This window comes from Pleurodeles waltl, chromosome 5, assembly GCF_031143425.1.
Source record: "Pleurodeles waltl isolate 20211129_DDA chromosome 5, aPleWal1.hap1.20221129, whole genome shotgun sequence".
In the NCBI taxonomy this organism is placed as follows: Eukaryota; Metazoa; Chordata; class Amphibia; order Caudata; family Salamandridae; genus Pleurodeles; species Pleurodeles waltl.
In genome coordinates this window covers 500,819,635-500,842,108 of record NC_090444.1, presented here as the reverse complement: position 1 = coordinate 500,842,108, position 22,474 = coordinate 500,819,635, and positions in this window count along the sequence as shown.

Genomic DNA, 22,474 nt, shown 5'->3' with positions numbered 1-22,474 from the left:
AGCTGGTCATTTGGGACAGACCAAGACCTGGAGCAGGCTGGTCAACCATTTTTATTGGCCCGAAATGTCAGAAAAAGTCAGGGAGTTTTGCAGCCCACTACAGGCCAAATGGACTGGGCCCTATCCAATCCTAGAGAAAAAAGGTGAGGTCACCTACTTGGTGGACCTTGGCACCCCCAGGAATCCTCACAGGATCCTACATGTAAACACGATGAAACCCCACCAGGACAGGGCAGACATGACCATGCTTATGGTCACTGATGAAGGGAAGGAGGAGGAGGGTGAACCTCTACCAGACCTCCTGTCCTCAAAGGCAAAAGATGGGTCAGTGGAGGGAGTGGTACTCTCTCCCAAATTGACAGATCAGCAACAACAAGACTGTAAGCAAGTCTTGGGACAGTTTGCTAGTCTGTTCTCCCTGACCCCTGGACTCACCAATTGGTGTGTCCATGATGTTGACACTGGTGACAGCTTGCCTGTCAAGAACAAGCTGTACAGGCTGTCTGACCAGGTCAAGGCCAACATCAAAGCTGAAGTGGCTAAGATGTTGGACCTGAAGGTAATTGAGCCCTCTGATAGTCCTTGGTCCAGTCCAGTGGTACTGGTGCCCAAAGCTAATCCTCAAGGTGGGAAGAAAGAATTAAGATTCTGTGTGGACTACAGAGGTCTAAATGCAGTCACTAGGACTGATGCTCACCCCATACCTAGAGCTGATGAGCTCATTGACAGGTTGGGGGCTGCCAAATTCCTGAGCACATTTGATCTGACCTCAGGATATTGGCAGATTGCCTTAAGTCCAAGAGCTAAGGAGAGGTCAGCATTTTCCACACCAGAGGGCCACTTTCAGTTCAAGGTGATGCCCTTCGGGATGAAAAATGCTCCTGCCACCTTCCAACGGTTGGTGAATAGAGTCCTGTCTGGGTTGGAATCTTTTAGTGCAGCTTATCTAGATGATATAGCTGTATTTAGTTCCACCTGGAGGGACCACCTGGTCCACCTGAAGGAAGTGCTTCAGGCCCTGCTTCAAGCAGGCCTGACTATCAAGGCAAGCACGTGCCAGATAGGGCAAAGTTCTGTTGTGTACCTGGGCCACCTTGTTGGTGGAGGCCATGTATAACCTCTCCAGCCCAAGATCCAGACTATCCTGGATTGGGAGGCTCCAAAAACCCAGACTCAGGTCAGGGCCTTTCTTGGCCTGACTGGGTATTACAGGAGGTTTGTTCAGAATTTTGGGACCATAGTGGCCCCTCTGACTGAGCTTACCTCCAAGAAACAACCCAAGAAGGTCATTTGGACCCCAGAGTGTCAGAAAGCTTTTGACACCCTAAAACAGGCTATGTGTTCAGCACCAGTGTTACTGGCCCCTGACTATAGCAAGGAGTTTGTAGTGCAAACAGATGCTTCAGAGGAAGGGATTGGGGCAGTGTTAGCACAAGTTAATGAAGAGGGCCATGATCACCCAGTTGCCTTCATCAGCAGGCGACTACTCCCCAGAGAGAAAAAATGGAGTGCCATTGAGAGGGAGGCCTTTGCTGTGGTTTGGTCCCTGAAGAAGTTGAGGCCTTACTTGTTTGGCACTCACTTCCGTGTACAAACTGACCACAGACCTCTCAGATGGTTGATGCAGATGAGGGGGGAGAACCCAAAACTGTTAAAGTGGTCCATTTCCCTACAGGGGATGGACTTCACAGTGGAGCACAGACCTGGGACTGCTCATGCCAATGCAGATGGCCTTTCCCGGTTTTTCCACTTAGCTGATGTGGACTACCAGGGTGTAGGTTAGTACCCATCACCTTTCATCTGGGGGGGGGGCAGTGTAGGAAAGTCCTTTTTTTTGCCTGATCACCCCCACTCTTTCTGGATAGGTACTGGTGGTTACTGACTCTTGGCTGTGCCCTGGGTACTGCTTACCAGTCCCAGGGCCAGTGCTCTGTGTAAAATGGATATGCAAATTAGGCTAATTATAATTGGCTAAGTTAACCTACCTATAAGTCCCTAGTATATGGTAGGGCATGTAGGTTTAGGGACCACAGCATAGGTGGTGCACACCTAGGTGCATTGCTGAGGTGCCCAGTGTCATTTTAAAAGCAAGCCTGCCTTGCTGGCTGCTTTTAAATTAAAGTTATATGCAAATTCGACTTTGGAATTAAAGGTACTTCCAAAGTCTTAAACTACCTTATTTTTACATATAAGTCACCCCTAAGGTGTGCCCTATGTGCCCCTAGGGCTGGGTGCCATGTAACTATAAGCAGGGACTTTATAAAAATAGATTTATAAGCCCTGGTGAGGTAAAAACAGCCAAATTCGTTTTTCCCTCATTGAAGTAAATGGCCTTCATAGGCTAGAATGGGCAGACTTTATTTTAAATTTTAAAGTCTCCTTAAATGTAACATACCAAGAATTTGGTATCAAATTGATTGTTATAATAAATCCCACAACTTCCAGTTGTTGGATTTAATATAACCAGTTCAGGTAAAAAGTTTAGACTTTACCTAAAAAGTTGCCAATTTCAGCTCTGCATTGTTTTTGCTGCTGTGCTCTGATTGGCCAGCCTGCAGCAGCTTCTGCCAGGCTACTTTAATGAGGTGTGAAGTGGCCTGGCTTCACACAAATGAATGTGCTTGGGGGAGAGAATCTCCCCTCAGCAGATGGTGAGGCAGGAAGGGGGAGGGCTGCCAAACTGGTCTTCAAAGGCAGAGAAGGACATCTGGAGCAACCAGCAACACCCCCACATCCTGCAACCCCAGACAGCTAGGTGCCCCCTTGATTAGATTAGGAGAGGGCAGGAGAGGGGTGTGTTTATGATTTTTAGCCACACCAGTGGGTGGGCTCAGCCAGATCTCTCCTCCAAAAATCAGATTCATCCATTTTGGATTTTTAGAGACTGTTGCCTTCTGGGATGGATTTTTGCCACACTTCCCAGGAAGTGGTCATCACAGGGGGACGACCCTGTCCCTGATTGGAGAACCAGGGCCCCCCTGCTTTTCACCCAGGAGCAAGGATAAAACTGGCAGACCTGCACCCACGCCTCAGATCCCCACCAAATTTCAAGAAGAAGGAACTACAAGGAGAAGAAGGACTGCCCTGCTGGACCCCTGGCCTGCACCTGGACCCTGCACTCAGAAAGACTGCACCAGCTGCACACTTGGGCTTCACCACAAGAAGGACTTTTGCCTAGTTTCAACTGGTTCAAGGAGGGACTCCCTGTTTGCTACAGGTGAAAAATTGCTATCCAGAGTCCCCTGCACCAACTCCTGAAAAAGTGACCAGCTGACCACTGTCCAGTGGCCAAAAAGGAGTTTGCGCCAGGTGCATTCTGGGAGTTGAAGTCCGCACTTCCCAAGGACCATCACAGAACTTCTGGACCCTTGGGGTGAGCTGTGGACCCCAAAAGAACCTTAAAAGAACATCTGGGTGAAGCCCCAGAAGTTTGGAAAAGATTGGAGAATTTTTGAAAAAAAGCTCCATAAAGTGACCGACCCGACGCGGAAATTCTAGCCGGCTTGCCTCAACCGCGACCCGGCCTGACTTTGTGGTTCGTCCCGGTAAAGAAAAACATCCAAAAAAGAGACTAAGTCCGAACGTAAAAAGTTGACCGGGACCTCCCAGCCATCGTATCCGAGAAGGGCTCCATGGACGTCGGATCAAGATCCAGGTTTACCCCGGTCGAAGGATTTTCATCTCGAAAAAACGACTAAGTCCGAAGGTAAAAATCACCACTGAGGAAACCGACTTCGCGTATCCGGACAAGGGCTCCAGGAGGTCGGATTCAACTGGCAGGTTCGTCCCGGGGAAGAAAAACATCAAAAAAGAGACTAAGTCAGAAGGTGACTTTTTAACCGAGGCCTCCCGCGACTTGTAGCCGAGCAGGGCTCCATCGCGGTCGGCCTGAAAGTTTGACTTTGCCCCGGTCCTGGTGCAACCAGATGACCCGATTGGCGCTTTTTGTTTCTAAGCGTTAGAAAATAATAATACTTTAAAAATTCATATCTCCGGTTCCCCTGAACCGATTTTAATCGTTTTTGTGTCATTTTAAAGATAAAAATATAAGCTATTTTTATAAATTGGTTTTGGATTTTTAAACTGTTTCCTGTGTTTTATTTAATTACTGTTTTGTGATATTTGAATGCTTTACACTTTGTCTCCTAAGTTAAGCCTTGACGCTCGATGCCAAGCTACCAAGGGTAGAGCTGGGATTAATTTACTGAGACCTAACTGTACCTATGTGGAGGTTAGTGGCTTGTTGCTAGGTGTAGGTACCTACCTGCCCTACCAATAACCCATTTTCCAACATAATTGGAAGCAGCGACGGGATCCTGTACTTGTGTTCAATATCACGTTACAGTTTTAGGTAAAACAAATTAAAAATCCTTTAAATTGTCCTAGTGCAAAAATTGTTTTTATTTTTTTTATTTTTTTTATTTTATTAATTTGGATTAATTTCAATTATTGAATTTTTGTAATTTTTCTAAATTCTGGTTACCTATTTTTGCAAAAAGTTTTTGTTGACACAAAACTAGGGAACCATGGAGCTTGATCTGGCTAGCCTACCCACACTGACAGTAGTCCAGCTTAGGGGGTTGTGTATTGAAAGAGGGTTGCCTGCAAGCACTAATCTCAGGAAGGAAATCCTGATTAAATCCCTGACAGCATGGGCTGAGGCCCTAGAGGTAGAGACAGAGGAAGCTCCAGAGGAGGAAGAAAAAGGGGAAGATGCTAACTCTAACCACTCAGGGGAGGGAAGGCATCCGAGCCTAAGTGAGGAAGAGGAGGAACGGTCCTCAGTAAATACAGTCACTAGGGGCAGACCCAAAGCTAGTGGTGGGAAGGGGGTCCTTTCAGGAGGAGAGAACCCATCCATCAGAGAAAGAGAGCTGGAGGCCCAGCTAGCATACATAGCTTTGGAAGCAGAGAAGCTGGCCCTAGAAAAGAAAAAGTGGGCAAGCAAAGAAAAAAAAGATGGAGGCAGCGAGAAAGAAACTGAGGTGTCCCTGGGTGGGGGTTTTGCCCCCAGATTACCCAAAGGGGTGGTTCCTGCCTATGTAGAGGGGGATGACATAGATAAGTGGCTGGGGGCCTTTGAGAGGGCCCTCCAGATGAGGAAAGTCAAGCCTCAGTACTGGGGTTCACTCCTTTGGGAGTCAGTTCCCAACTCTGGGAGGGATAGGCTCCTAACCATGAGTGGGGAGGATGCAGACTCATACCCCAGTATGAAGAGTTGCTTGACTAAAAAGTTTGTTCTAACCCCAGAGCAGTATAGGCTTAAGTTTAGGGACACCCAAAAGACAAGCACCCAGTCCTGGGTGGACTTTGTGGACATTTCAGTAAAAGCACTGGAGGGCTGGATACAGGGCAACAGGGTAAGTACCTTTGAGGGGCTGTACAATTTCATTATGAGGGAGCACCTTCTAACTAATTGTGTCCAAGAGAGGCTCCGCCAGTATCTAGTAGACTCTAGGTTGACCAACCCCAGAGAGCTGGGGGAGGCAGCAGATGACTGGTTAAGAACTAGGGTTAACCAGAAACCCCCAGGGGGTGATCAGAAAAAGGGAGGACATGGTTCTTCTAAGGGGAAGAACCAGGGGAAAGATGACAAAAAAAACCAAAGAGTCCTCACAAGAGTCCCCAAAAACTTCTCAGGGAGGGGGAGCCCCGAGCCAATTCACTTTTAAAGGGAAAGGGTATCAGGGAAAGAATTATGATCCTGCTAAAGCAGGAAAGTTTCAGGAGCTTGCTAAGGCCGGCAAGTGTTTTGACTGTCATCAGCCAGGACATAAAAGAGGAGATGCTATCTGCACCAAGAAGCCCCCCACTGGTGGGCAATCCCAGGGGATTGCTAGTGTAGGGTTGGGGGTGGAAGTTGGCCCAGGGGTGGAATCAGGGTACACTGAGGTCACCTTAGTATCCGTGGGTGGGGTGGACATTGCAACTATGGCCACCTTACCTCCCATCATGGAGAGGTATAGGCAGAGGCCTAAAGTCAATGGGACTGAAGTGGAAGCTCTGAGAGATACAGGAGCCAGTGTGACAATGGTCGCAGAAAAGCTGGTTTCTCCAGAGCAGGTCTTACCTGGTGTCTTTCACCAGGTGACTTATGCAGATACCAGAACCAAACTCCATCCCATGGCTATGGTGAGTCTGGAATGGGGAGGTGTGACTGGCCCTAAAAAAGTAGCTGTAGCTCCTGCCCTTCCAGTAGAGTGTCTACTGGGGAATGATCTTGAAGCATCTGAGTGGTCAGAAGTGGAAAGAAGGGTCCATGCACAGATGCTGGACCTCCCTGAATGGGTGTGTGCTGTGACCAGGTCACAGGCGGCACAACAGGGGAATGCTGGACACTTGGACCCTGGAACAATGGGCCAAGCCTCCAAGAAAAAGAGAAAAGGCACTGGGTCTGGCTTGCCAGGCCTAACAAGTACAGAGGGTCAGGAAGAATCCAACCCTGAGGGGGAGGATCTGAACTCTGAGGGAGGGACACCTTCCCTGCAAACTCTGCCTGACTTGGCAGAACTGCAAGGGGCAGGTGGGCCCACCAGAGAAGATTTGTGCCAGGGACAAAGAGAGTGTCCCACTCTTGAGGGCCTGAGGCAGACTGCTGCCAGGCAAGAACAAGGGGATACCAGTGGTACCCACAAGGTTTACTGGGAGGATGGAGTTCTCTACACTGAGGCAAGGGCCCTTAAAGAAGGGGCTACTAGGAGAGTAGTGGTCCCCCAAAAGTATAGAGAATTCCTCCTTACCTTAAGCCATGATATCCCCTTAGCTGGTCATTTGGGACAGACCAAGACCTGGAGCAGGCTGGTCAACCATTTTTATTGGCCCGAAATGTCAGAAAAAGTCAGGGAGTTTTGCAGCCCACTACAGGCCAAATGGACTGGGCCCTATCCAATCCTAGAGAAAAAAGGTGAGGTCACCTACTTGGTGGACCTTGGCACCCCCAGGAATCCTCACAGGATCCTACATGTAAACACGATGAAACCCCACCAGGACAGGGCAGACATGACCATGCTGATGGTCACTGATGAAGGGAAGGAGGAGGAGGGTGAACCTCTACCAGACCTCCTGTCCTCAAAGGCAAAAGATGGGTCAGTGGAGGGAGTGGTACTCTCTCCCAAATTGACAGATCAGCAACAACAAGACTGTAAGCAAGTCTTGGGACAGTTTGCTAGTCTGTTCTCCCTGACCCCTGGACTCACCAATTGGTGTGTCCATGATGTTGACACTGGTGACAGCTTGCCTGTCAAGAACAAGCTGTACAGGCTGTCTGACCAGGTCAAGGCCAACATCAAAGCTGAAGTGGCTAAGATGTTGGACCTGAAGGTAATTGAGCCCTCTGATAGTCCTTGGTCCAGTCCAGTGGTACTGGTGCCCAAAGCTAATCCCCAAGGTGGGAAGAAAGAATTAAGATTCTGTGTGGACTACAGAGGTCTAAATGCAGTCACTAGGACTGATGCTCACCCCATACCTAGAGCTGATGAGCTCATTGACAGGTTGGGGGCTGCCAAATTCCTGAGCACATTTGATCTGACCTCAGGATATTGGCAGATTGCCTTAAGTCCAAGAGCTAAGGAGAGGTCAGCATTTTCCACACCAGAGGGCCACTTTCAGTTCAAGGTGATGCCCTTCGGGATGAAAAATGCTCCTGCCACCTTCCAACGGTTGGTGAATAGAGTCCTGTCTGGGTTGGAATCTTTTAGTGCAGCTTATCTAGATGATATAGCTGTATTTAGTTCCACCTGGAGGGACCACCTGGTCCACCTGAAGGAAGTGCTTCAGGCCCTGCTTCAAGCAGGCCTGACTATCAAGGCAAGCACGTGCCAGATAGGGCAAAGTTCTGTTGTGTACCTGGGCCACCTTGTTGGTGGAGGCCATGTATAACCTCTCCAGCCCAAGATCCAGACTATCCTGGATTGGGAGGCTCCAAAAACCCAGACTCAGGTCAGGGCCTTTCTTGGCCTGACTGGGTATTACAGGAGGTTTGTTCAGAATTTTGGGACCATAGTGGCCCCTCTGACTGAGCTTACCTCCAAGAAACAACCCAAGAAGGTCATTTGGACCCCAGAGTGTCAGAAAGCTTTTGACACCCTAAAACAGGCTATGTGTTCAGCACCAGTGTTACTGGCCCCTGACTATAGCAAGGAGTTTGTAGTGCAAACAGATGCTTCAGAGGAAGGGATTGGGGCAGTGTTAGCACAAGTTAATGAAGAGGGCCATGATCACCCAGTTGCCTTCATCAGCAGGCGACTACTCCCCAGAGAGAAAAAATGGAGTGCCATTGAGAGGGAGGCCTTTGCTGTGGTTTGGTCCCTGAAGAAGTTGAGGCCTTACTTGTTTGGCACTCACTTCCGTGTACAAACTGACCACAGACCTCTCAGATGGTTGATGCAGATGAGGGGGGAGAACCCAAAACTGTTAAAGTGGTCCATTTCCCTACAGGGGATGGACTTCACAGTGGAGCACAGACCTGGGACTGCTCATGCCAATGCAGATGGCCTTTCCCGGTTTTTCCACTTAGCTGATGAGGACTACCAGGGTGTAGGTTAGTACCCATCACCTTTCATCTGGGGGGGGGCAGTGTAGGAAAGTCCTTTTTTTTGCCTGATCACCCCCACTCTTTCTGGATAGGTACTGGTGGTTACTGACTCTTGGCTGTGCCCTGGGTACTGCTTACCAGTCCCAGGGCCAGTGCTCTGTGTAAAATGGATATGCAAATTAGGCTAATTATAATTGGCTAAGTTAACCTACCTATAAGTCCCTAGTATATGGTAGGGCATGTAGGTTTAGGGACCACAGCATAGGTGGTGCACACCTAGGTGCATTGCTGAGGTGCCCAGTGTCATTTTAAAAGCAAGCCTGCCTTGCTGGCTGCTTTTAAATTAAAGTTATATGCAAATTCGACTTTGGAATTAAAGGTACTTCCAAAGTCTTAAACTACCTTATTTTTACATATAAGTCACCCCTAAGGTGTGCCCTATGTGCCCCTAGGGCTGGGTGCCATGTAACTATAAGCAGGGACTTTATAAAAATAGATTTATAAGCCCTGGTGAGGTAAAAACAGCCAAATTCGTTTTTCCCTCATTGAAGTAAATGGCCTTCATAGGCTAGAATGGGCAGACTTTATTTTAAATTTTAAAGTCTCCTTAAATGTTACATACCAAGAATTTGGTATCAAATTGATTGTTATAATAAATCCCACAACTTCCAGTTGTTGGATTTAATATAACCAGTTCAGGTAAAAAGTTTAGACTTTACCTAAAAAGTTGCCAATTTCAGCTCTGCATTGTTTTTGCTGCTGTGCTCTGATTGGCCAGCCTGCAGCAGCTTCTGCCAGGCTAATTTAATGAGGTGTGAAGTGGCCTGGCTTCACACAAAGGAATGTGCTTGGGGAGAGAATCTCCCCTCAGCAGATGGTGAGGCAGGAAGGGGGAGGGCTGCCAAACTGGTCTTCAAAGGCAGAGAAGGACATCTGGAGCACCCAGCAACACCCCCACATCCTGCAACCCCAGACAGCTAGGTACCCCCTTGATTAGATTAGGAGAGGGCAGGAGAGGGGTGTGTTTATGATTTTTAGCCACACCAGTGGGTGGGCTCAGCCAGATCTCTCCTCCAAAAATCAGATTCATCCATTTTGGATTTTTAGAGACTGTTGCCTTCTGGGATGGATTTTTGCCACACTTCCCAGGAAGTGGTCATCACAGGGGGACGACCCTGTCCCTGATTGGAGAACCAGGGCCCCCCTGCTTTTCACCCAGGAGCAAGGATAAAACTGGCAGACCTGCACCCACGCCTCAGATCCCCACCAAATTTCAAGAAGAAGGAACTACAAGGAGAAGAAGGACTGCCCTGCTGGACCCCTGGCCTGCACCTGGACCCTGCACTCAGAAAGACTGCACCAGCTGCACACTTGGGCTTCACCACAAGAAGGACTTTGCCTAGCTTCAACTGGTTCAAGGAGGGACTCCCTGTTTGCTACAGGTGAAAAATTGCTATCCAGAGTCCCCTGCACCAACTCCTGAAAAAGTGACCAGCTGACCACTGTCCAGTGGCCAAAAAGGAGTTTGCGCCAGGTGCATTCTGGGAGTTGAAGTCCGCACTTCCCAAGGACCATCACATAACTTCTGGACCCTTGGGGTGAGCTGTGGACCCCAAAAGAACCTTAAAAGAACATCTGGGTGAAGCCCCAGAAGTTTGGAAAAGATTGGAGAATTTTTTAAAAAAAGCTCCATAAAGTGACCGACCCGACGCGGAAATTCTAGCCGGCTTGCCTCAACCGCGACCCGGCCTGACTTCGTGGTTCGTCCCGGTAAAGAAAAACATCCAAAAAAGAGACTAAGTCCGAACGTAAAAAGTTGACCGGGACCTCCCAGCCATCGTATCCGAGAAGGGCTCCATGGATGTCGGATCAAGATCCAGGTTTACCCCGGTCGAAGGATTTTCATCTCGAAAAAACGACTAAGTCTGAAGGTAAAAATCACCACCGAGGAAACCGACTTCGCGTATCCGGACAAGGGCTCCAGCAGGTCGGATTCATCTGGCAGGTTCGTCCCGGGGAAGAAAAACATCAAAAAAGAGACTAAGTCAGAAGGTAACTTTTTAACCGAGGCCTCCCGCGACTTGTAGCCGAGCAGGGCTCCATCGCGGTCGGCCTGAAAGTTTGACTTTGCCCCGGTCCTGGTGCAACCAGATGACCCGATTGGCGCTTTTTGTTTCTAAGCGCTAGAAAATAATAATACTTTAAAAATTCATATCTCCGGTTCCCCTGAACCGATTTTAATTGTTTTTGTGTCATTTCAAAGATAAAAATATAAGCTATTTTTATAAATTGGTTTTGGATTTTTAAACTGTTTCCTGTGTTTTATTTAATTACTGTTTTGTGATATTTGAATGCTTTACACTTTGTCTCCTAAGTTAAGCCTTGACGCTCGATGCCAAGCTACCAAGGGTAGAGCTGGGATTAATTTACTGAGACCTAACTCTACATATGTGGAGGTTAGTGGCTTGTTGCTAGGTGTAGGTACCTACCTGCCCTACCAATAACCCATTTTCCAACAGGGCTTAAAAGAGGGAAATGTCAATATGGGTCAAGAGCTGGTTGAGGTTCTGCTTAGTGCTGGCGAGCTAGCTCTCCATCTGGTCCATCTGCTGCAGGATGCATTTGAGCAATGCCCTGTTGGAGTGGGAGAGTGCAGCAGCAGGTGCAGTTAGGGACCCTGACTGCTGGCGGTGGTGTCGGTGATGTACTGGCCAGGAGGCTGGGAGCTGGCATGCTGCTCTGTTGGGTCCCGATTTCAAGGCATCTGTTTTGGCCTCTTCCTTCTCCAAGATCACTAGGCATTGATGTTCTGCCCAGATGTTCCCCAGCCTTTGCTGCAGCAGACGGGCTGCTATTTCCTGCCTGGTTGGTGGTGGTTATCAAGTAGGAGTTGCTATATCAAGAAAAAGAAGAATAAAAAAGCCAAAACAATGCTCTGAACATTCAAATAATAGATAGTGAGTGGCACAGTAGCACTACATTGCTGATCCCCTAGTGACATTGGAATTTGATGTGATCACGATTAGGAGAGTCACAAGGCCAATATTTTATTTATTTATCTACACATGTCTCACATAAACTGTCTGGTAGAAAAAGATCAAGGCAGAATAAGACCAGATAAAAAAAATGTGATTTCCTTTTTTGTTTTTCTTTCATAGGATTTTCTAGTAACGAAACAGACACATTTAGTGGAAAAATGAATAAGGCATTATGCACTATGGAGTAGAAGTTGTTGTGCCAAATGATTGGAGATATGCCAACTAGTGCTTCAAGTCATTGCTACAGTCTACAGATTGGGCAGCTGTAGCTGACAATTATCTATCTTTAATTCCAAAGGCCCTGCTCTTCCCCACATGCCTTTCACTTAGTTTAGTTTCTTCCCTCACTCCAAAGAGGCAGGTGAATAAATAAGAAATGTCACACATCATGTATAAAATGTACATCTATTTATCCTGTCAAACATAAGTAGACTGGGGAAGAAACAATGCACTGCACTACAGGAAAAGGAATGGGCTATATAGATTTTTTTTGGCACATTCGTCACAGTGTATCCCCTACACCAAACTTGAAGTCAAGTCAGGCACTTACTAATCCCATCTTACTCACTGGTCTCGCTCACCATCACAAATTCTTTCTAACAAACTGATTTGCTGGGGAAAGTAAAGAAACTTGACTTACTCTACTGCAGAGTGAGGCAGGTGGATTAGGCAGGTAGGTAGAGATTTTGTTATAGAAGAATAGAGGGGCATTCACCACTGATCTTACTACAGAAGACAAGCTCCCTTATTTATTCATCCAAACAATTATTCAATTTTTCTTCCATTCTTCTCCTATATACACCCATAGCCACCATGATTTCAGCTTTACTTTCTCTTATCCAGTCTTTCACCCAAATACACAATTCTTCATCCATCCATGCAGTAACAACTCTTTCGTTCAATCATCCTTCCACCTAGCAATTCATTTACCCAATACCAATAGTCAGGCGTGCATCCTTTTTCACCCAACCACGCATTCTTTCCTTCCACTCTTTTCACCCATCCTTTCTTTTAACCTTCTGTTCTTTCTCGTTTTCCTCAAGCCATCATTTTTAGCATATATTATGTGTATTTTTAATGAGTTGCAGATAGAAGACACCATGTTAGAAATGGGGTCTTTAGCTGGCAGTCAGGCTGCCCTCTGTCCAAGCAAGGATCCTCACTCAAGTCAGGGCAAAGGAGAAACATACCCGGTTAATCCCGCTCCTCCTCTTGGGAGTTTGTCACGAGCAGAAAGGCTTAACCCAGAGACAATGTGTAAAGTATTTGTACCAACACACACAGTAATGGAGTGAAACACTACAAAATGGACACCACAGAGGTTTAGAACAATAGCCAATATTTATCTAAACAAAACAAGATGAAAACAACAAAAATCCAACATACACAAGTCAAGTTATGAATTTTGAAAGACTAAACACAAAAATAGTGCTTAGAAACACAAATACATAGATGAGGTGATGTCACAGCATCGTAACAGAGTCGTTCCCAACAATCTGACACCAATAACGCCGGACACTGAGTCACGCGGACCCCCAGGTACAGTACCTCGTGAAAATGAGGAAGCAAGCCGGTGCATGGTGAGATTGGGATTGTGGCGTTGCTGGATAAGAGGTGTGTTGGCTCCAGCAGTGCAGAGCGAAAGAGCAGAAGCATCACGAAGAGGCGTCAGGTCCTTGCTGCGGAACGATGAAGGTAGGGCAGCATCGGGACAAAGTGCTGTATCTATGCACTTCTGGCAAAGATGGTATCCATCATTCAGAACGTGGTGCGGTGACTTCCACTGAGTTGCAAACTTCGCAGAGGCTGCAGCTGCATCGGGCCTGCGGAGCCGTTGCACTCCAGCGAGGACCACGGCTTTGGTCGTGGATGCCGTCACGGGATTCGGCAGCAGCATCAGTCTGTAGTCATCGTTTTTTCTGGGTTTTTCCACCAGCTTCTCTTTTCAAGGCCCCAGTGACTGGATTAGACACCCCTTGGCAGGGCAGGAGTCTCAGCAGAGAGGTCAGATGCTGACAGAGTAAGTCTTTGATGGCCCTAAGACTTCATAACTAGGGGTAAGCGCAGTCCAAGCCATTGGCGATTCTTCTCAAGTGGGAAAATACCACAAAGTGCAGTCTTTCACAGGCAGAAGCAGCAACTGCTAGATAGCCCAACAAAGCACAGTCACAGGCAGGGGCAGCACTTCTCCTTAGCTCTTAAGCTTTTCACCTTGGCAGAGGGTCTTCTTGGTTCCAGAAGCAAATCTTGAAGAAATCTAAAGTCTGGGGTTTTGACTCCACTACGTATAACCCTTTCTGCCTTTGAAGTTGCCCAACTTCAAAGGAAAGTCTCTGTTGTTTATAGGTCACACCCCAGACACACACCAGTGGGTTGGAGACTGCATTGTGTGATGGCAGGCACAGCCCATGCAGGTGTGAGTGATCACTCCCCCCTCCACTCTAGCCCAGTTGGCTCATCAGGATATACAGGGCATACCCCAACTTCCTTTGTGTCACTGTCTAGAGGAGATTCACAAACAGTCCAACTGTCAGTCTGACCTAGACAGGGAATCCACAAACAGGCAGAGTCACAGAATGGATAAAGCAAGAAAATACCTACTTTCTAACGTAATGCGATAAGTTCATGAATTTGATCACAACAACACAATAAGCAAACAATGTGACTGACCATCGCCCTTCCCTGTCACCGAATCTCTCCCTGCTCCATCTGCTCCTGCAGCTGTAGAACTTGAGCCAGCTCCACTGGTTGGTCTGGCTATAAAAAACTGAATACACTTTTTAGATGCCAGATACATCTCCCATATTTAATTTTTAAAATATAAAAAATGCAACCGCAATAGATTGTTACAGTTTGGTTAGCACTGCAGTATGGGCATTTTGTTGAAATGTTAGAAAATCCAGTTAGACAAGCCAACCAAAAGCTTTGCATAATAAAGGGGCAGAGCTGTAGCCTATAATTGATGATGACGTCAATAATCATTAAAGAGGAATGAGGGGGTGGAATACAAAATGGTCAATGAAAGACAGAAAAAATATAATGCAGGGATAGCAGGAATTAAACAAAACTATGATAGGGGAGTTGGGAAAAAGGTGTGGTTCTAAAAATTCTGGACCCATGTAATTTACTTTGCCACAGCAGTACGATTTTAGTATCAAAAGACCGATAATGACTAGTACACTAAGCATGAGCATTTTCGCTCAATTCCAGCAGCGTTTTCACCTCGAAATCGCCATTTTCGTCCTGCACTCGTGGCTCCCATTTTATACACGGCAGCCATTTTAAAAGTTGCCCTCACATAGGCTTATAATACAGTCAGATTTGATTCCAAGGACACGTACACCTTGATTGACTTTTCTCTGACCTGGGCAAGCTGGAACCATTGCCTCAGGCCAAACCTGTTTGGTCAGTCCCTCTCCCAGTGGCCGAATCAGATAGCATCAAGGCACACCATGCCATAAAACCCTTATTATCGCTCACACACCCTGCCTAATCTTGCTCACACCTGCACCTGCTCTTTTCTTCTTCTTACTTTACGAGGGGGAGGTGCCCGTTTTTATTGGGGGTCCACACTTATCTGATGTAAAATACTAGGCCTTGCCGGGTAATTTATTATGGGTTGGATGACATGAAATATGAGGTTTCATCATGACACTGTTTTTTCCTTTGTAGTGAAAACATGTGAATGACCAACCAAAATGTCAAGAATGTTTGCCTGAAGCTTAAAAAACTGTATATAAGGAAACCTGACTTTGCATTGAAACACAGTCTCCTTAGAACATACAAATCGTGCTGTTGTACTTCTAGGACACTTGTCAATTGGTTGCAGCCAATAAATTCGATCTTTGACTTCACCTAGAAGACTCTGAGTTTCTGTGGTGTGAATCAGGAAAGTACCCGAGGTCTTTGGGTGTACCATGGCACCGCTGGGTTACCGGATCAGTACCGGTTCTGAAAAACCCAGTACCGCAGTTGGCGCCCAAACGTGGGGCGATACCAGCGGTACCGGTCCAAGCCTGAGGTCCGTGGGGAGCTTCGTGTGAAAATTCTGGAGGAAGGCCGCCACTTCATCGACCCCTGCATGTCGACGTGGTCCGAAAGTCTTTGTTGCGAGGATCCCCGCTTCCCGACGGCTATGAAGGACTGCTGCCCTGGCTATCGCCCTGATTTGGACCCTTGATTTTTGGTAGAGCGAAACGATAAGACGAGTCTTCTGGTGACGTCATTGATATTTTCAGTTAAGTATAAGTGGAGCGTCTCCCAGTCCTTAGTTGGACACTTGGTTTGGTCCTTAGTTGGACACTTGGTTTGGTCCTTAATTGGACATTTGGTTTGGTATCCCTTTGGGATCACTTTGATTTGGAACTTGCAAGTACCAAAGCCGAAGGACTCGTGTATTCACGAGACTATTGTAAACGATAATCCTTTGAAGTTTGAAGCTAGACTAGTGAGCGAAGATGCCTGGTCTTAGCAGACTTGGAAATTTGTTTTGTCTTGGTTGTAAAAGGGACTCCCGGTTGGAGGACTCATGTCCGGTTCCTCCGATTGGAACTCCAACCTATGAACTATATGTGAAGCACGGAGTGGGCCCCATCACGTTTAATAAAGTATGGGTCCGCTATTCTTGGAAATAATTGAGAAAAGTTTTTTTTTTTTTCTTGTAAATATGACTTACAACTAGGATCTGCAAACGGTTCTGTAAGTAAATTGCGACGGAGCTATTTATGAAAAATGGCTAAAGCGCGCTGTATTGTGTGTACTGAGTGTTTTCTGTTTATATCTGAAATGAGCTCAATGTGTGTTTGTGGGTCTTCTTGATGTTTACAGTTTGTTAAGTAAAATGTTGGTTAATTAATATTAAGTAGAAACTTAGAAAAAATCCAGAAATGAACCATGTGATGTGCTAACATAGCTATATGTTGCTCTTTAATTTATAGAATGAGCAATTGTGCACATATACAAAACTGCCGTTAAATGCTTAATAAATTAGAAAACACATTCAATAGATATAAATAGGGCCCCCCCAAAAAATTTTTTTTTTATCTATTTTCAATTCAGCCAGCACTTTCCCAGTTAAATATGGGTGGAATTTTGCATAACCTTCCTTTTAAATGAAAGTGGCGCAAAAATGTGACGCATTTCAAGTTAGGCTTATGCGCTTAGGCTTGTGAGTTAATGTATCCCAAATAATAGGCAAGGGATGCAGCTTGCTTTTATATGTGGAATTATCACAAAAAAAAGATTTTTTTTTTTTTTTTTTAAGAAAATTATTAATTATGGAAAAATTATTAAAAAAATAAGTGCCTTTCAAAATCGTTTTTTAATATTTATAAAGCTTAATACCTATACTATGACCTCCTAACATTAAAATTTAATTTAAGTTATGTTGCACCGCTAAAATGACATTTGTATGTGCAATTTTCCCTTGGCGCAGGAGCAAACAAGCTCATTTCTATAAAGTATAAGTTAATATTTTCAATGGCTGACTCATAGACTGTGTAATAGACATTCTGGTAATGCATATTATGCAAGAAAATTGTAGGATATTGATTTTTTAATGCCTAAAATATCAAATTCGATTTTGGGCAAAAGCACTGTTTAAACTGCATTTTCTTTCATTCAGAGTACTTTTTAAAGTGTCTCAGGCTTCAGTAAATGCATACATTTAGGTTTGATATATATTTGCAGGTTGTGCCTTCTTATGATTCAATGAGTCAATGTGCCAGTACAAAGGCTTGTTTTAATATCAAGGTTGAAGGTTCTAACTTCAGCTGGGCCTACTGAGACGTTCATTCATTCGAGGTTGATGAAATATGTACCATTGCATGGGATTGCAACAAGCATTTATTCTAACAACTGGTATGTGTGTTATTAAGGTTTGTGAATTATTCACAGTAAATGTAGTTTAATAATCTGGAAATAGAGATACACTTTTTTAGCACCTAAAAAGGAAAAAAATTTTTTTTTAAATAGAGTGAATTATTGCAGGTTAGAAGGAAAATAGAAAGGCCTACTGTCTTTGACAGATTCAGAGTGTCAGAAGCTAGGAGAGCTACAGAGGCTGGCTCAAGTCATGCTGCTGAGATGCTATCTTTAGTTTTCCCATAAACAATGGAGGAGGCTGTCATGTTGACACTTGTGACCTTTTAAATTAGGGCCTTGTCTCTGTGAAATGCAGAATGACCCTACCGGGCCTCTAAAAGTGGGATTTCTGGTTTCTCCAGAAGAACATCAATACAATTAAAGAACTTAATTCCAAAGGGAAAATATAAAAAAAGGGGTTTCTTCGAAAGTCCCAACATCATGTTAAATGCTCTGCAGAACTGATACATTTGCGTCTCCGCTCTAAAAAAATAAAATTATGCCTGCTAGTTGCTTTTATTTGACAGAAAACGAAGTGTTGCATTAAGTCTTAGACAGAAAATAAGATGCAGCCCTTTTCTAAAATTTTGAAGGCTACATGCCTTAATGAGAACGATTTGCCAATTAAGACTTATTTTTCACAGTGGAAATTGTAGGTGCCAAATTAATATGGAGTGTCAGTGTAACAATTTTTACTTTTAGAAAGGTAAAACTAAGGTGGCTTGATGTTGCGAAGTAACTGACAAGAGGGTAACAGTTAAGTAATGGAAATTTATTTTCATGTATTTGGTCCTATCATGAATTGTTCTTGCTGGTCCAGTATGTTAGAAGAGAAACAGTAAAGTTATATTTGACAGCAGATTTCCATTGCCTGGTGATCTACTGTCAAAAGGAGGGTAAGGATTTTAAACCTGACAAATTAAACAGGCCCAAATATTGGGTTTTGGGCTGCAGGTTTACAGTGCATAAAGTACATGACATGGTGTTGTGTGTCACCGCTTATTCACACATGCTATTGTTTTGTCTATGCTTTTTGTGCTTGATACACAGCAAGTATATCTGATGGCTTGACGTTTTTTGCGTTTTTATTATTTTTTTTATTTGTTTTTTGCATGTTTGTTGCTGCTTTTGATACTATTACAAGCTCCCCTGTGTTGTGAGGGGATGGTCATGACGATGCCCATCGCTACGCAACAGTTGGTTGAACTTGTTCTGGTTACTAAATTCCACAGATAATGATATTTCATGCTGTGAACATAAAAGACAACACTTCACCAGTGAATGTCTATTTGGCTATAATGGTATTGAAGGAAAATAAAAAGAGATATACAGGATCAAAGTGTGTCACCTGCAGTTAGTCACGTTACTGCCCCTTCCCTTAAAGGAACAGGCAGCCCTACATTTATGTATCCTTGATTTGACCTAAGGATGAAATTATAGATCTGTGACTCAAGGTGGCCTAATTTCTATATTACATTAGTTAATGATGTTCTGTTTCCTAAGTAGCATATGGCTTTCGTTCCTTAAAAGAAAACCAGGTTTTCATTTTTTCCTGAAGAAGGAACTGAAACATTAGCTAGGAGTACCGTATATGGTGTAGTCGCCAACGGTAGAGTTAAAATTTGTGTAACTTTGGCCTTTGTGTATCACCCGTACTCTTGGTGTTGTGTCACATGCCTGACTATCACCCAAATATTTTTTTTTGTTCTTTCTATAGATTTTTTCTTTGGTTACTTCCCCTGACCAATGTCGCACCATGCTTAGTTATTGAGATTTTAGCTATGTCCTAGTCCCATTTCTCTTTTTCGAATTCCTTTCACCAGTCAGCCCTTTTATTATTATTGATGTATTGTTCAGGTTCACATTTCCAGACTGCAGTGATGTACCAGGGACCCCCATGTTATGTATAATTCCCTTTGGTATGACCAGACTGGTTTTCAAGAATTTGCCTGCTTCAATGTTTTCCAGCCTGACTGTCAGGGTAGCGATAGACTGGTTAACTGACTCAATATTATAGTAAGACAAGTTTTCCATCTCAATAGGAGATATCTTATGTTTACCTTTTTGAACATGACGAATTTTCAATGTCTATTTTAATTTGGTTTTCGGTTCCCTTCTGTTCCTGCTACTTTAATTTTTTGTGGGATCAGATGTGTCCTAATCATGCAAATATCAGGACCCTCTAGTTCTTGTCTTTTTGTTTGCACATTTGACTATTAGCCTGTGTATTGCATAGTGCACCTGATGCACAGTTTTTAAAGGAAGGTTTCTACATGTCCCTGATAATCGGTATCATGTGATTTCTCTATTGAGATGTTCTAAGGTAAGGAGGAACACCTAGACTTAATCATTGAGGCAAATATGTGTTTACCCCATTAGACAATGCCACTGTGTGAGGAAATCCATTCAGATAGAATTCTCATGTAGCTATAGATGGCAGAGAATAATGGAGAGAACTGAATTAAAGATGCTACAGACCCTGTTTTGCCCTTCTGCCTTTGTCTTTGTATTTTATGCCCATGGTGTATGGCTACTCCTTTGAAGATTGCAGACCACCTGCTTGCAGTCCCCTTGTTAAAAACCATGAACTGTTTTTGTACTAAATTGAAGGAAACTAACAGCTGTGGCACACTTCCTACGTCACTAGATTCTGCGGGTATCAAGTCATAATAACCTGCAGGACATTGATTTAAGCCTAATTCCCATCAGTGACAGCTACATATGAAAGACGGACGTCTTGGCCCTACAGTCTCAGCACCCAGGAAGTAGCAAAGCTGGACAGCGATCGCCAGCGCATGGTATCGTACTTGCTCCATCAGACGGCGTTGGACATCACAAAACCAAAGTTTCAGTGTAAAAGAGCTAAAGAGAAGGATTCCTGTTGTTGATGGCAGAGCTGTTTTGAGGTTTCATTTCTCTACCTGTCATGTGCTGGTAACCTCTGACAGTGTGCAATCCCTTGAGCCCCTTGGCCTGAGTTTTGGCCACACACCCCCTTTTCTTTGCTCCAACGGAAGAAGGGCAGTGCACCGGAGATTTCAAGTTTGGAAAAAGGCACTATATTTTGGTGCCCATGAAAGAGCAGCTTGAGCGTCCTCTGACACTAAATAATGAGTGTTGGAGTCTGAAAGTGCTGCTGAGCTTGAGCTATTTCCCAATTAATGGTGCTTGGGTCTGCACGAGATGATTTGTGCCCTTGATCAATGAAGAGCACATTGTTTGTAGTATCTGCCACAGAGGAGAGACACTGGTGCATTGCTTTAAGACATTGAGACTTTCGAGTGAGCTGTGGGTGTTTGCCAGGAGGGCACTCCAACTAAGCAGTACTTTTCTCACGAAGAGGCCTGAATTGAGAGGCCCATGCGAAAGAAAACAACAAAAGAAAATTTGATGGACAATAGAAGCCTGCCAGAGAGGCTTTTTGAACGGACTCTGGGCATAGTTGGTTTCACAAGAGGTTTCCGTGTGATTGTATAGACTAGGTGTTAGGAGACTGATTGTTTTGCTGGCATTGTTTTAAAGTACTATTCTGTTTAGTAAAAGCAGAATAAAGTCAATTTTCTGTGGAAAGAGTACCCCCTTTTCACCTTAGAGCATTGATGAGAGTCACCACTGTTCCACCTGAACATACAAAAATTACTGAAATGCAGAGGAGCCCTAAAAATGTTACTAGATAATTTTAGGATTTGCTTTTTGGTTAGGGTTGTGAAAAATTATTATTTCATTTGTAAATAGTGGTCACTACTTTCTCCCGTTGTCTATATGTTCTTAATAACGTGTTTTCTAGTGTCTTTTAAACATGACGTTGTCATTTATGGGTGGGATTGTTTTTCTCTACTCAATTGACTTCTGCACCCACTTCCCAACCTATGTCTTTTCCTACTATTGTTTCTTTGCACTCTTTTCACCCTTTTCCTGAACATGAGCAGGTTAGAAGATCAGAATTTGTAAGCAATTCTTTTGTACAGCTTCTGCATCAACACTAGTTAGTAGTGAACATCACTAATTGTTGGGTGTGTGATCTTATGCCACCTACTGCAGATAGAGGTATTCCTTATTTTGTCCTGCCATATGTGGCCTTTTGTGCTGCTTCATGTTCGAGGAGACCTGTCCAGAGAGAGTTACCAAGTACTAGAATTTTGCTTCAGCAACATCTCCATGGCCTTATAAACATAGACCTGGACTCAGATTAGCATGAGAATAGGTTTATTGCCTATGTAAGGGCAAAAGGAGGGTTTGTGGTTCTAAAAATTCTGGACCCATGTAATTTACTTTGCCACAGCAGTACGATTTTAGTATCAAAAGACCGATAATGACTAGTACACTAAGCATGAGCATTTTCGCTCAATTCCAGCAGCGTTTTCACCTCGAAATCGCCATTTTCGTCCTGCACTCGTGGCTCCCATTTTATACACGGCAGCCATTTTAAAAGTTGCCCTCACATAGGCTTATAATACAGTCAGATTTGATTCCAAGGACACGTACACCTTGATTGACTTTTCTCTGACCTGGGCAAGCTGGAACCATTGCCTCAGGCCAAACCTGTTTGGTCAGTCCCTCTCCCAGTGGCCGAATCAGATAGCATCAAGGCACACCATGCCATAAAACCCTTATTATCGCTCACACACCCTGCCTAATCTTGCTCACACCTGCACCTGCTCTTTTCTTCTTCTTACTTTACGAGGGGGAGGTGCCCGTTTTTATTGGGGGTCCACACTTATCTGATGTAAAATACTAGGCCTTGCCGGGTAATTTATTATGGGTTGGATGACATGAAATATGAGGTTTCATCATGACACTGTTTTTTCCTTTGTAGTGAAAACATGTGAATGACCAACCAAAATGTCAAGAATGTTTGCCTGAAGCTTAAAAAACTGTATATAAGGAAACCTGACTTTGCATTGAAACACAGGCTCCTGAGAACATACAAATCGTGCTGTTGTACTTCTAGGACACTTGTCAATTGGTTGCAGCCAATAAATTCGATCTTTGACTTCACCTAGAAGACTCTGAGTTTCTGTAGTCTGAATCAGGAAAGTAC